At 40.6% G+C, this 14,689-nt stretch overlaps 1 pseudogene; it reads left to right on the top strand.

The window, feature by feature from the left end:
- The first annotated feature begins 2,182 nt into the window (after window positions 1–2,182).
- On the top strand, window positions 2,183–7,866 carry LOC140514777 (Y-box-binding protein 3 pseudogene; annotated as a pseudogene).
- Window positions 7,867–14,689: the final 6,823 nt, after the last annotated feature.

Here is a 14,689-nt window from a genome sequence, read left to right as displayed (position 1 = left end):
CTGTTAATAAAATAATTAATTATCCAGAAATAATGTCTCTTGAACTTTTTGAATGTCCCATATGTTTTGCGGATTCTTCATATTTTTATCTATTTGAGTAATCCTGGAATATTTTCCCAAATGATGTCCTGAAAAGTAAGGCTCAGATTCTTTTGTTTCAATATTCTGGGATTAATGAAATAACAAATACTTTTTAAGTACCTGTTCTGTGCCAGGTACTGTGTTGGTACTGGAGGAGATACAAATATAAAAAGTAAAAACATATTGTCCTGAAGGAGCTTACCTTCCATGGAGGAAGAAACAAAATGTTTGTATAAAAGTAAATAGAAAATATACTTAAATAACAAAGTCACTTTTTAGGGAGGATTGTTGAAAGATATTTCTTTCAGTGGAGATGATGGAGATGAAAGAAACTGGAATACTTTGTTGTATCAACTCACCTCACAACAGCTCTGTGAGAAAGTCAGACAGTACCTCGAAGCCTACAGTGAACTAAAGGGAGCTGAACAAAGTCATCACATGTCCATCACTACAGCTGCTCCTGATGAATGACATAGGGTTATTGACCTTGCTACTGCTTTTTCCTCTATTCTCGCAGCAGAGACTAGTTAGAAACAGTGAACTTTCACCTGGGAAGAGATCCAATAGCTCTTTGCCATCCTTCTCCAGGGCTGTCTGAACTTTCCCTTATACTACTACATTATGCTGGACAGAGAACTAAAAGAGGTCCCCTTCATAAAGGCATTGATGTATACCACTACATTAATGACATAATATTGACCAGGATAGATGACGTTACAGTGATAGAGGCTCTAGATCAGACAGTGGCCCATATGAAGGACAAGGGGTGAGAAACCAACTCTAAGAAAATCCAGAGTCCAGCCCACTCAGCTAATTTGGGAGGAATACAGTAGGTAGGAAAAACTCAGAGGATCCCAGCCACAGTCCAGAATAAGCTTAGATACTAGTATGTGTCCCATAGGGCTAAAGACAAGACAGCTATTTCTTCCCAACTGGGCTGCTTGTGCCAGTTGGAGTACCCACCTAAACCAACTAGCCCCTCAACTTGTCCCCATCTGTCAAAATGCCCCTCTCTCATCTCGGGGCAAAAAGTAAACAGATTCATTGTTTGCATCTGACTGCCTGGGTCTGATGTCCTACATCCCAGAAGCCATGTCTATGATAAATCAATGCCACCTTGGGAAAGATAAGGGCTCTCAGATCCAATGATTTCTGAGATCTAGTTTCCAGGAAGACACCTGATAAGAAGAGATTTATTTTTTTTGGACATAGCTCGAGCTGACCCTCACCAGCCCTTCCTTATTTCTTTCCTAGTACAGAGTCGCTTTGATCTCACAGTCCTTGTCTCGGGGGAGAGGGCTCTTCACACCTTGGAGAAGTAGCTCAGATTCTCAATTGGCAATTAGCAGGCTTCCTTACCTCTGTGATAGTTCACACAACTTCCCAGAAAGGGCTTGGGGGAACAAAGGGTGGTATTGTTGGCACGCACCTTGTATTCCTGCATGAGGCAGATAAAACGGTCACCATACACCTATTTATTTATTCGGAAGAAAAGAGTTCCCTTAGCTGATTGAGTGGTAATTCTGAGTCACTAGATGGGGTGAAGGAGAGTCCCTTTACAGCCTTCAAAAGTCTCTCAGGGGGCAAAGACGTTATATCATACCCTCGATCCAGCTCTCTCAGAAGGAGGTGTGAACTTAGATCCTGGGGCCAGTTATGTGCAAAGGCTGACGATATCTTGGCCACTTTCCTCCCGATGACTTGATGTATGGTGTCTGTTATCTGTGTCAGAAGTGCCCCTGCTAGAGCCCTGGCATCCATGGAGCTTTTCTTGCTCATCACCATCACCTTACACCACAAAGAATCTGCGATTGCACCAAATATGCTATTTGTGCAGTGGCTCTGATCTTCCTGGGGCTGCTCCTGTTCATCTTCTCCACCCTGCTTTAGGAGACCCACCATGAACTGCAGCAATTTGGAATTATCCAACACATGAACCAGACTGCTGAGAATTAAAACTTGCTCTTTCCAAAGACAGGAGGAAAAGTCAAGGATCTCTGGTTTTTGTTCTCTGCATTTTTTTTTCTTTCTCATTGTGGTGAATTCAGGAGTAAGAGGGGGATGCAATGTTTTTTCTCTTTTCCTCTTAATATTTCTCAAGATGGGAGTCCTTGCCACCAGGAGGTGGGATGTGACAAGAGCTTTTGTCCACCCACTCCCTAGCTATAACAAGGTGAATCCTCTTCTTCCCTGTCTTTCCCTGAAAGAAGACAAAGTTAATTCAGGGACCCACTTCCCCAATATAGTTTCCTGGTGATCAAAGGACATAAAAAGTCCCCAGCCACTTGGAGTCCAGGCCCCTTCAATTTAACAGATTTCTGAACACCACACAAGTCACCCTATCCTTCACTATATTCTGCCCTAATGATCAGATAAATTTCCATACAGAGAGGTTGAGAGCCACATCTAGAGACACCAAGTGTCACTGAATCCTCATTGCATATCCTTCCTGTGTTTGGGCTGTTCTGTTAACTGTTGATTGACTTGTTGAGTGACTTATTTCACACCAATATTGAACCTAAACTAAACAAGTGCTATTAGAATTACACACAGTATTTCCAAAAAGTTGTACCAACATTTATTCTTTGGTTTTCTTATTTCCTTTATGATAGTCATGTATATTTTTAATTTTTTTCTTTGGTTCTTAACCCATTTTCTTTCCCTTAGTCTTTTTTCCATTTTTTTTGGAGGGACATGCTATGGTAACCAAAGGGTCAAAATGATAACAAGATAGGCCCAGAAAAGAACTGCCTCATCTCCAGAAATATGAAGTGTAATAACACAACTGGTGGGTCTGAGAGCTACTCTTTTTCACCCTGCCTAATCCTTGCTTGGTAGGGAATGTAGCTCTAAGGTGTGATGACTGATTATCTGGGAACTGAAGTGGATGGTTTGAGAAAGAGAAAGGTAGAAAATCAAGAATTATAGTTACTGCTAAAAGAGAGGGTGAAATAAAGGGAGGAAGGGGGACTTTTAAACAGACTGTGGGCAGATCCAAGATGGCAGAGTAGAAAGACGTATATACTCTAGCACTTCCCCCACAGCCCACAATATACCTGTAAAAAATGACTCCCAACAAATTCTAGAGCAGCAGAAGCCACAGAACAACAGAATGAAAGAAGTTTTCAGCCAAAGGTAAACTGGAAGGCTGACAGGAAAGGTCTAATATCTCATGGGATGCTGAGCAGAGCAGAGCCCAGCCCTGGCCTCATGGCACTGAGAGGAACAGGACCTGAATAGATTTCTAGGGCAGAATTCTCAGCAGGGAGGGTTCCAGATCCCTCAACCCACAGGCGACAAAGAAACCTCCAAAGGTCAGTGTGGGAGGGCTTTCCCAGTTGGACAAGAGAGAAGTGGGGTCCCCCCAGCACTGACCCCAGGTGGCGGCAGAGGCAGTGGCAGAGGCAGCAGCAGTAGCAACACGAAGCTATGGTGACTGCAGAAGCAGCCTGGGTCCATTGTCCAGGCAGCTCAGCTTAAAGCCTCTGGGGGAATTGAACAGCTGATCTGAATCTCAACTTTGAGCACAGTACTGGGGGGAGGAGAAGCACTAGGACCCTCCTTTTGACAAAGGATTCAGAAGTCAAGTAACTAGCTGGGAAAATGCCCAAAAAAGGGAAAAAAATAAGACTATAGAAGGTTATTTTCTTGGTGAACAGGTGTCTCCTTCCATCCTTTCAGATGAGGAAGAACAAGGCATACTGCAGAGGAAGTCAAGGCTTCTGCCTCCAGTACCTCCAAAATGAATATGAAATGGGTTCAAGACATAAAAGAGCTTGAAAAGTGAGTCAGCAGCTTTCTAAAGGAGAACCAAAAAAATGCTGAGGAAAATAACACCTTTAAAAATAGGCTAACTCAATTGGAAAAAAGAAGTCCAAAAAGCCAATGAGGAGAAGGAGGCTTTAAAAAAAGCAGAATTAGCCAAATGGAAAAGAAGGTTCAAAAGCTCACTGAACAAAATAGTTCTTTAACACTAATTCATTGTTGGTGGAGCTGCGAGCGCATCCAACCATTCTGGAGAGCAATTTGGAACTATGCCCAAAGGGCTACAAAAATGTGCATACCCTTTGACCCAGCAATATCGCTACTAGGACTATAACCCCAAGAGATCATAAAAATGGGAAAGGGTCTCACATGTACAAAAATATTTATAGCAGCACTCTATGTAGTTGCCAAAAACTGGAAGTCAAGGGGATGTCCATCAATTGGGGAATGGCTGAATAAATTATGGTATATGAATGTAATGGAGTACTATTGTGCCATAAGAAATGATGAACAAGAAGACTTCAGAGAGGCCTGGAAGGACTTATATGACCTGATGCAGAGTGAAAGGAGCAGAACCAGGAGAACTTTGTGGACAGCAATGACCACAGTGTGTGAGAGTTTTTTCTGGTAGACTTGGATTTTTGTAATAACGCAAAAACTTCTTATAAAAAAAAAATCCCAAAGGTGGTTCTCAAGGCAAGATGCCTTCCACACTCAGAGAAAGAAATATGGAAGTCACTCACAAAATGTAGCAGATCATGCTTGTGTATGTGTATGTGTTTGTGTATCATGTTCTGATTTGTTATACGATTTCTTTCATTTATTTTAGTCTGACTACATAGCATGACTATAGTGAAAATATACTCAATAGGAAAGTATATGTAGAATCTATACAGAATTGTATGCAGTCGCGGGGAGGGAGGGAGGTAGTGGGGGGTAGGTGGGGGGGGATAAAATCTCAATTGTATGGCAGTGATTGTTAAACATTAAAAAATAAAAATAAAATTAAAAAAAAATAGTTCTTTAAAAGAGAGACTGGAGTTCAGGGAAGCTAATGACTATGAGATAAACCAAGAAGTTCAAAAACAAAACCAAAAGATTGAAAAAAATAGAAGATAATGTGAACATCTCACTGGAAAAACAACTGACCTGGAAAATAGATACAGGAGAGACAATTTAAAAATTATGGGACTACCTGAAAGCCATGATCAAAAAAAAAAAAAAAGCCTACACATTATCTTTCATGAAATTATCAAGGAAAACTGCCCTGACATTCTAGAACCAGAGGGCAAAATAAATACTGAAAGAATCTACTGATCACCTCCTGAAAGAGACCCAAAAAGAGAAACTCCTAGGAATATTGTGGCCAAATTTCAGAGTTCCCAGGTCAAGGAGAAAATATTACAAGTAGCCAGAAAGAAATAATTCAAGTATTGTGGAAATACAATCAGGATAACACAAAATCTAGCAGCTTCTACATTAAGAAGGGCTTGGGATAGGATATTCCAGAAGTTAAAGGAACTGGGATTAAAACCAAGAATCACCTACCCAGCAACACTGAGTATAGTACTTCAAGGAAATAAATTGCCATTCAGTGATGTAGAGGACTTTCAAGCATTCATGATGAAAAGACCAGAAATGAATAGCAAATTTGACTTTCAAACATAAGAACCAAGAGAAGCATGAAAAGGTAAACAGGAAAGAGAAATCATAAAGGACTTTCTAAAGCTGAACTGTTTACATTCCTACATGGAAAGATAATATTTGTGACTCTTTAGACTTTTCTCAGTATTTGGGTAAGTGGAGGGATTATACACACACACACATATATAGACAGAGAGTACAGGTTGAGTTGAATCAGAAGTGATGATATCCATAAAATAAATTAAATTAAATTAAGGGGTGAGAGAGGAAAATATTGGGAGGAGAATGAGAGAAACGGAATGGGGCAGGCTATCACTCATAAAAGAGATAAGAAAAATCTTGCTCAATGGAAGAGAAAAGGGAGGAGGTGAGAGGGGAAAAGTGAAGCTTACTCTCTTCACATATGGCTTAAGGAGGAAATAACATGCTCACTAAATTTGGTATGAAAATCTATCTTAGACTACAGGAAAATAGGGGAGAAGGGGACAAGTGGGGTGAGGGGGATGATAGAAGGGAGGGCAAATGGGAGAAGGGAGTAATTAGAAGTAAACACTTTTGGGAAGGGACAAGGTCAAATGAGAGAATAGAAAAAAAGGGGAGGGACAGGGTAGGATAGATGGCAATATACTTAGTCTTACACAACATGACTATTATGGAAGTCTTTTGCAAAATGACACATATATAGCCTGTATTGAATTGTTTGCCTTCTCAGTGGGGATGGGTAGGAAGTGAGAGGGAGAGAGAAGTTGGAATTCAAAGTATTAGAAACAAATGTTGAGAATTATTATTGCATATAACTGAGAAATAAGAAATACAGGTAATGGGGTATAGAAATTTATCTTGCCCTACAAGAAAAGAGAGAAGATGGGGATAAGGGAAAGGTGGGGTGTGATAGAAGGGAGGATACATTGAGGGAAAAGGTAATCAGAATGCAAGGTATTATGGGGTGGGGGGAGGGGAGAGATAGGGAGAAAAATTGGAACTCAAAATTCTGTGGAAATGAATGTCGAAATCCAAAAATAAATAAAGAAAAAAAAAGAAACAGACTGTGGAAACATAACTATTGAGGTCTTCTCCCATCCCTCCTCCCTCTTTAAGCTACATATTACACAACAGCATTAGGACAATACTTTAGTCCCACCTGTAAGAAAAAAATATATATAATCTGTTTATGAGAAACCTTTTCAGTCTCACTTTAATTATCAATTCAGAAATTATGTCCTGACCTAAAATGTCTTTCATATTATTTTTTATCAAAAGTCTAACAGATTTTTAAAGGACTTCATCAGCCCTGATGTGACAAGGGTGGTAATTGGACAAAGACATAATCCCCTTTCATCCAATCCATTTAAGAACAGTCCTCATGTTCCATATTCCTTGACTGAATTAGTGAAAAGATTCTCCAAAGTGCATTCCAAGGAAGGGAGATATCCAGTACAAAAGCTGATAGATGAGAGATGGAACAGAGAGAAGGTCTTTTTGTCTAAACTGCAGAGCATGACAACGGAGGAATATCCAGTGAGTCAGGAAATACAGGTCAGGGTGGAGTTTGGAAGGGTTGTTTTGAAAGTGAAACAGATTATATTCTATTATTTTCATGTATCTTTGAGCTAAGAATGGTTTTTCCATTTTTAAATGCAATAAACTTTCTTTAAAATGGAAAAATCATCCTTAGCTCTCCGGACACACAAAGCAGGTGACGGACTGGGTTTGGCCCAAATTCTGTAGTTTGCCCGCGTCTGTTCTACAAGGACGATGTATATATGGGTCTCCTTCCTGGAATCTCTATATGAGGAGAGGCTCTTGCCAATCAAGCTCCTTGCTAATCCAGTTCTCTTCCAACGCCTCCTCGTAGTTACCCCGGGGAGGAGGAGGAAGCGAGGAGCTGCAGTGAAGGATTCGGGCAGTGCCCTGGGGCTCGGAGTCAGCTGCGCTGCCCACAATACTGGCAGCGGCGGTTCTCACCCTACCACGTGGGACAGACCTTTGACTGTCGCTCACGGGTCTTTCCCCATGCCAACAGCATGCAGGGTGGTGAGATGGGGGAGAGGAAGGATGGGATCTCAGAAGGAACACAACTTCAGTCATCTTCAGCACATCCCAACTACCGCCCACAATATCGAAGGGGCCCTTCTCGACCACGCCCTGTCCTAGCTATCGGAGAGGCAGAAGACAAGGAGAACCAGTATGGGGCCGATGGCCCACAAAAGCCAGCAGCTCAGCATGGTTACCAGTGCGGATCTCGTCCTCCAAATGCTTCTTCACAAGACAGCAAAGAGGTGGCTGAAGCACCAACTGAAAACCCTGCTCCAACCACTCAGCAGAGCGGTGCTGAGTGAGGTCTGACTCTCTAGAGGCACCTTTACCATTGCAGGTGTACTAAAACAGCGACAAAAAAATGAAACCTTAAACGCTTTACCAACACCAAATTAACATCCCAGCAATAAAATGGAAGAAAAAACTAACCAAGATGTTTGAGAAGATTAAAACTTTTTTATTCTTAAACATATGAAAAAAAAAAACCAACCTTACCAGCAAGCTGAGATCCCAGAAACATCTGCACAAAAGATAAAAGGAACAGCCTCCTCAATTTTAGCAGCAACTGCGGTTTTTTCTGGCTTTACCATTTTGCATTGAAAGAGAAAATTTTGTCACCAACTCTAAAGGGAAGGACCCCAACGAAAGAAGTTATAGTAAATGCTTTGTTTTTATTTTTATTTTTATGCTGGTGCTAAACCTTTGCAGGTGTGGTTTAATTTTTTTCCTTTGCCAATCCTGTTTTCTAAGGATGTGGGGAGAAGTTTCCTGCTCTATACTAAGAGACAGTTATTGAAAAATGGGCAGCATGAGTGACCTTCCTCAGAAATAAAATGATTTCACTCTCTGAGAGGAAAAAAAAAAGAGTGAGGTAGAGGAAGAGATAGGAGACAGAATAAAACAGTGGAAAAGAATCAGATGTTCTGGCGTCAAAGGATCTGGGTTGCAGTCCTACCTCTGGTGGTTACTATTTAGATGACCTTGGGCAAGCCTTTCACCTTCTCCTGGACTTTTATTTCCCATTTGTAAAATAAGTAGGTCGGACTATATGACTTCTGAGGTCTAGCTCTTATGATCCTATGACAGAGATATTTGAGAACCCAAGAGCATGCAAGGTGGCACATTATGGCTAATGGTGAAGCCTGAAGTATGACAACATTAAGAGCAGTTAAGGTAAAGATGTAGGTCATGGGAGGTGAAGAAGTTAAGGAACTGAGAAAGCAGAGTGCTTGAGTGGACATTAATTTATATACTAAAATTTCAAGTAGAAGGGCAGGCACTGGGATGGAGGTGAAAGCTACAAGGGCCAGGTTTCAACTCTTAGAGAAAGCAGAGAGTGACCTGGAGGCTGGCAAGATGACAGCAAGTAGTTGATGCAGCTGGATGGAGTGAACCTCAAAAAAGGGAGAGATCACAGAGCACAGGTGACAATGGGAATATTTGGGATCACAGTTGGAAGTAAGGAGTATGTGGACTCCAGTGTGCTGGAGACAGTGGCCAGAGATGCAGAATCTTCTGAAGAGAATCAGTTTCCATGAAGGTTAGAATGTGTGTGGGGGGGGGAGGGGGGGAGGGGGAAGGAGTATTTAAAAGTATGAGGAGCAAAGATCTAGGGATCTATGATTGATAATACAAGTTCTAAAGGACATCATGAAGAGGCCAAATAGGACTTGAGAAGAGGCAAGCCTGAGATTGATAGAGAATATGAAGAAATAGGGCAAGATAAGAGTGTTTTTGGCTCTGAATCACAGGGATTATGAAAGAGGAAAGTAGGAGTTTACTAATTGTAGGGCAAGAGATTCTGCATTAAGAAATCCATTCCCTCAAAGAACGGGAGAAGGGACAGTAGCTTTGTCCCCTTGTAAATGTGAGATGTGAGAATTTTTAATATTTTAATGGAAGAAAATGGGAGTTTCTCAAGACAACATAGTAAGTCTTTAATAAGCTTCAATCAAAGGATTTCTAAGGTGTCTGAAGGGAAGACATTGTTAAGATGCTGTTAATCCAGGCCTGGGCAGGTAGAGAACAGAATCTTGGTTGTCTGATCCTGAATTGTATTATGTAGTTAAGGTAGCTTTTAGATCGTAAAAAATAAGGTCCCCCAAGACTCTGCCCCACAGTAGAGGTTGAGCTCCATCCACATTATGCAACGATCAATTTTGATAAAACTTATTTCTTCTCAGCAATACAATGATCGAGGACAATGCCAAAAGATTCCTGTTGGAAAATGCTAATCACGTCCAGAGAAAGAACTATGGAGCCTAAATGCAGATCGATGCATACTATTTTCACTTTTTGTTTTTTTATGATTTTTTTGTTCTGTTTCTTCTTTCCCAATCTATCTAATCTAGAAATATGTTTTACATAGTTGTACATGTATAACCTCTATCAGATTGCTTGCTGTCTTGGGAGAGGAGGGAGGGGAAGACAGGAAGGGAAAAAAATTTCGAACTCAAAACTTTACAAAAATGAATACTGAAAACTATCTTCACATATAATTGGGGAAAAAATAAAATACTATTAAGGAGAAGAAAGGATGCTGGGTGGTCCAGGCCACAGAGGAACCTGTGACATGAGAGTTTCAACAGCAATGGACTATTCAACTAGGAATGGGGGTGGGGGAACCAACAGTAACAGTTTTGAGAGGCTCAAGACCAGACAAATGTCCAAAGGCATCTGGGACAATAAGCAGAGTAGTTGGACCAGGATGTATCTGTTTGAGTAGGGAAATGAGCCTGAGAGTTTGCTCCAGGTCCTGGATCCCAAGACCACTCTGCCTTAAAGCCAGGACAACACCACTAAGAAGAATGTGGCTAATCCCAAACTTGCTAAACTCTACAAATTTATTAATAGTATTAGAGCCTTGGCTATGTCCTTGGTAATTTGTGAGATTCCCTTCACTTGAGCAGACCAGATCTGACACCAATGGGGAGACCTTCATGTAGAAAAGCAGAGAAGTCAACATGGAGGAGAGCAAATCTGTGTTCAAAAGTGCCTCAATTTTTATTTCCAAGATGAACTACTTCAGAAAAGACTGGAGGGATCAAGATTAGACCAAAGGCTGGGAGAGGGTGGGGAGTCCCAACCATATTATGAGCCTCTGATGCCCCTACCTGAATGACCCCTACCTGAATGACCCCATTGGCATGACTGTTCAGAACAGATAATGATACTGAAAGGAAGCAGATCTGGGAGATTATAGGGATCAACAAGGTTCCAGTGAACCCCTCACAGCTGTAATTCTGTACAACTATAAGCATGTAGGCTAGCAGGGGCAAATCATCTACAACTGGCAGGGGCTTGATTCCAGCCAGGATAAGCAAAAATCTTCAAGGGACAGCTGAAAGAAAGCTTCAGCCCATCAGATGAGTCTGGTTGGTGCTAAGTCCATTATAAAGGAGACAGGCACTTCCAGAGAGTGCGCAAAGAGTTCCTACCAGCACCTGTTTTTTAGTTCCCCTTAAAGCAGCTCTTCAACTACCTAGGTCACCGACATAAATCTGGCTTTCTTAATCTCCCACAGAATTTAATTTACATAATAAAATTAAGACATTTACAAAATTTTAATCAATATTTATATCCTTTTGTAATTTTTTGAGGAGGAGGGAGGTATAAGTAATGTCTCCTCAGAAACGACCATCAATTTCTTGGAGCAGAAATATTCATCTTTAATAACATTCATAGCATCCAGCACTTGTATGTTGGGTCCCCCAATAAGTATTCACTAAATAAAACACTTGTTGAGGTGAATTCAACTGAACTGTTAAAGAAAATTCTGGTAAAATAGAGAACATGATTCATGGTCAATGAGAGTGGAATAAAACAAGAGGGAAAAATAGCAGTTTCAGGAATGTTTTTGCTGTTCACTAAATTTACTGGTGAAGGATTCTCCACTGAAGCGTGACAGCCAATAGTATAATTTGTTTAACCGCTGCAGGATGTACTCTTTCTCAGATTCTTGCTTACTTTAGAAAACTAGAAAATCCACTCTCTCTCCACTCTCTATATAAAGAGGACTATGGATCTGGTACAAAAGGCCCAAACTGAAGGGGCACAGATAAATGTGGTGGAGAGGAAAGAACATAGATGAGCAAGTTAGCTCGGTGGCTCAGTCACCCATCAACCAATGTCCCTGGCAAGTCATTTAACATTTGAGCACAATGCAATGGCTTCATTTGTAACATGGTGGGCGTGGAAGGTGAGGCCCTCTTACATGAACCTTTCCAAATCTAAAATCCTATGATTATAACTGAATGAGATACTCAAAGAAGAAAGGACAATACGAAAAGACCAGGTGGCCCTGTCAGAAAGCTACTTTAAGGGATCTCATCAACTCCCATGAGTCTAATCATCATTCCTTTGCAGATGATTCCCACATCTATACAGTCAGCCTCAGACCTTCTCCCTAGCACTATCTCTCCATTTACTTAAGTTCATAACTTTTTTCACAATCTCCAACTCCTCACTGCCACTCACCCTGCAACCTAATCAGTGACCAAAACTCATCATTTTTATATTTATATACAAGAGATCTGTATAAATCTTTTCTCCAATAAGTGACCACCCTAGTTCACATCCTCCTCACTTCTCACTTGGTCTATTGCAATATCTTTCTAATTGGTCTTCTTGCCTCAGGATTCTTCCATATCCAATCCGTTGTGCACTCCCAAAAGGAATGCCTTAATGCATAAGTCTGACCATGTAATACCACGACTCAGTAAAATCCTGTGGTTTCCTATTGCCCTTCAGGATCCAGAATACTCTCTAGTTCTTCATAATGTGGCTAGTTAGTATTTTTATGGTCTTTTCATTAATCCCCATTCACAATCCAGCCATACTGGTCTATTTGCTCGTCCCAACATGTACACTATCTACCCTCTGTATTTTTGCACTGTCTGCCCCAATGCCTGGAATGCTCTCCCTCCTTAAAATTCATGGCTTCCTTTAAGATTCAACTCAGAACATTCTGTTGGCAGGGACATCAGAGACCATCTAGTCCAACCTAAACCTGAATATGAATCCGTCTTCTGACACGACCAGCAAGTGGTCATTCTTTATCTGAAGACCTCCAGTAAAGGAGATCATATTATTTCCCAAGATAGACAACTGCAATTATGGATTGTTTCTGAGTTTTGTGTGAATCATTACTCCCTGACCTGCTCAATTCATGGTGAAGAAGCATTTCTGAGTGTCAGACCCTAGAACCATCATAACCCTAACATATGACCTGGGTTCAAATGTTGACTTGGCTCCTATATGACCTCACGATATATCCATAAAATCAGAGCAAGTTAGATGATCTCTAAGCTCTCTTTCAACCCTAAAACTCAATCTTACAACTCAGCCATCTAATTCATTCCCTATATTCAGGCTTTATCAATGCCATTTCAATCAATACCAAGGTAGCTCATTCTTCTCTTGCCATCCCAACTACCTCCACTCTAGGTTTCTTCACATATGTATGCTGTCTTTGATTCCAGTCTCTAACCCAGCCTATATTAGTCTGTCATTGTTAAATTGGACTTTCCTTAAACACCGTTTGCAGTCTCTTCTCAAGAGTCCACTGTATCAAGTTCGAGTTTTCAGTTGGCTTTTCAAGGCCCTCCTCATTAATTCTGTCCTATTTTCCAATACCAGCCTTTTCCCTCTAGTCGAATCACTTATCATGCTCAGAGCACACTATTCTCCTTAGAGTTAATTTCATTTACTACTGATGGAGTCTCCAACCCTATGAAGGCAAGGAATATTTCTTCAACTCTAATATCCTTTAGTGGCTAGTATTTAGTACTGGGGTGCAGAAAGCTCACATTTGCTGTCCATGATTTTGCCCCCCCCCCCTTCTCATGACTTATTTAAAACCATGCCCAGGAAGCACATTAAAACATTTCTTCCATTTTTGAAAAAAGCTTGGAGGATAATTTCTGCCTTTTAAGTAGAGTACGAATACAAAGTAAAATTTTAATAACAGACACTTATATGGTACTTCGAACTTTGAGGAATGTTTAACATGATTCCACCTCACAGTCATAGAGACTGACTCTGGCCAGCCCTGCTTCTAGATCTACAGATAGACGCTGGGGTCAGGAGGGTCACTTTCTAATCTTTATAGTCAAAAGGCAGCACTCACTTATTGACTCAACTAGGATTTATTGAACGCCTATGCAGATTCTCAGATCTATTTATCCAGCCCTATTCTCTCTTACGAACTTCAGTCTCACTCCAACTGCCTATTTGGATCCATTATGCCACATCAACCCTGTTAGCATGCCTCTCCCTCAAAATCACAGATCATACCACTGTAGATCTAGAACCAAAAGAAGAACCAGAAGCTACTAAGGTCAGACTCATTTTATAGATAAGGAAACCAAGGCCCTGCTGGGGAACTCAGGTGGTATGGGATGCAAAATTTAAACCAAGGGTCTCTGACTCTAAAATCACTCATTACCTGAATTTAAATAGACATGTTGTGCGCCTCTCTGATGCAGTATAGAGTTAGCGCTACTTGAAATGAGAGATGGCCATATCACAGACCAAGGCCACGAAAGCAAATTAGTAACAGTTAGGACTAGCTAAAATACTCATCTCTATTTTCTATATCTTTTCAATTTAAAAAGAAATGGGGTTTTTGAAAAGCTTTTTTTAAAAAGAAAAAAAAGCTCTTTTAGAACTGATTAACTTGATCATAAACATGTCCAGAGGACTGAAGATGAATCATGCCAGCCACCTGCTGCTGAGAAATGAATTGGGAAATGAGACATGCATTTTTAATATGGACCATGTGAGAATTTGGTTCACTGGGCTTTGAATGTTACATGTTTCTTCTTTTTATTGTTCAGTGAAAAATTGGGGGAAATTGGGAAAAGAAATGGGAGTAAATTTCATTATTGTAGGTCCTCTACTTAAAAGAATTTTTAATTTTTTGAAATGAATTTTTTGTGGACATGTACTTTACACAGTCTCTTTCTAGTCTCCTCTAACTTGGTTTCATCCTATCATAACCAACAGGTATTAAAACTTGATAATAAAATCCTCTTACGGGCTGAAACTGTGCAAACCCCAAGTAAATCACATCTAGGTTGTCCTCAATAGGACAATGTTACTTTTCTAATAATTCAAGAATTGTACTTTTAAAACTCACAGGAAAACATTTTATAAAGGAATT

The sequence above is a fragment of the Notamacropus eugenii genome, chromosome 7 (assembly GCF_028372415.1).
Source record: "Notamacropus eugenii isolate mMacEug1 chromosome 7, mMacEug1.pri_v2, whole genome shotgun sequence".
NCBI classification, from domain to species: domain Eukaryota; kingdom Metazoa; phylum Chordata; class Mammalia; order Diprotodontia; family Macropodidae; genus Notamacropus; species Notamacropus eugenii.
The sequence above is the reverse complement of the archived record's forward strand: the minus strand, read 5'-3'. Positions and strand labels throughout refer to the sequence as shown.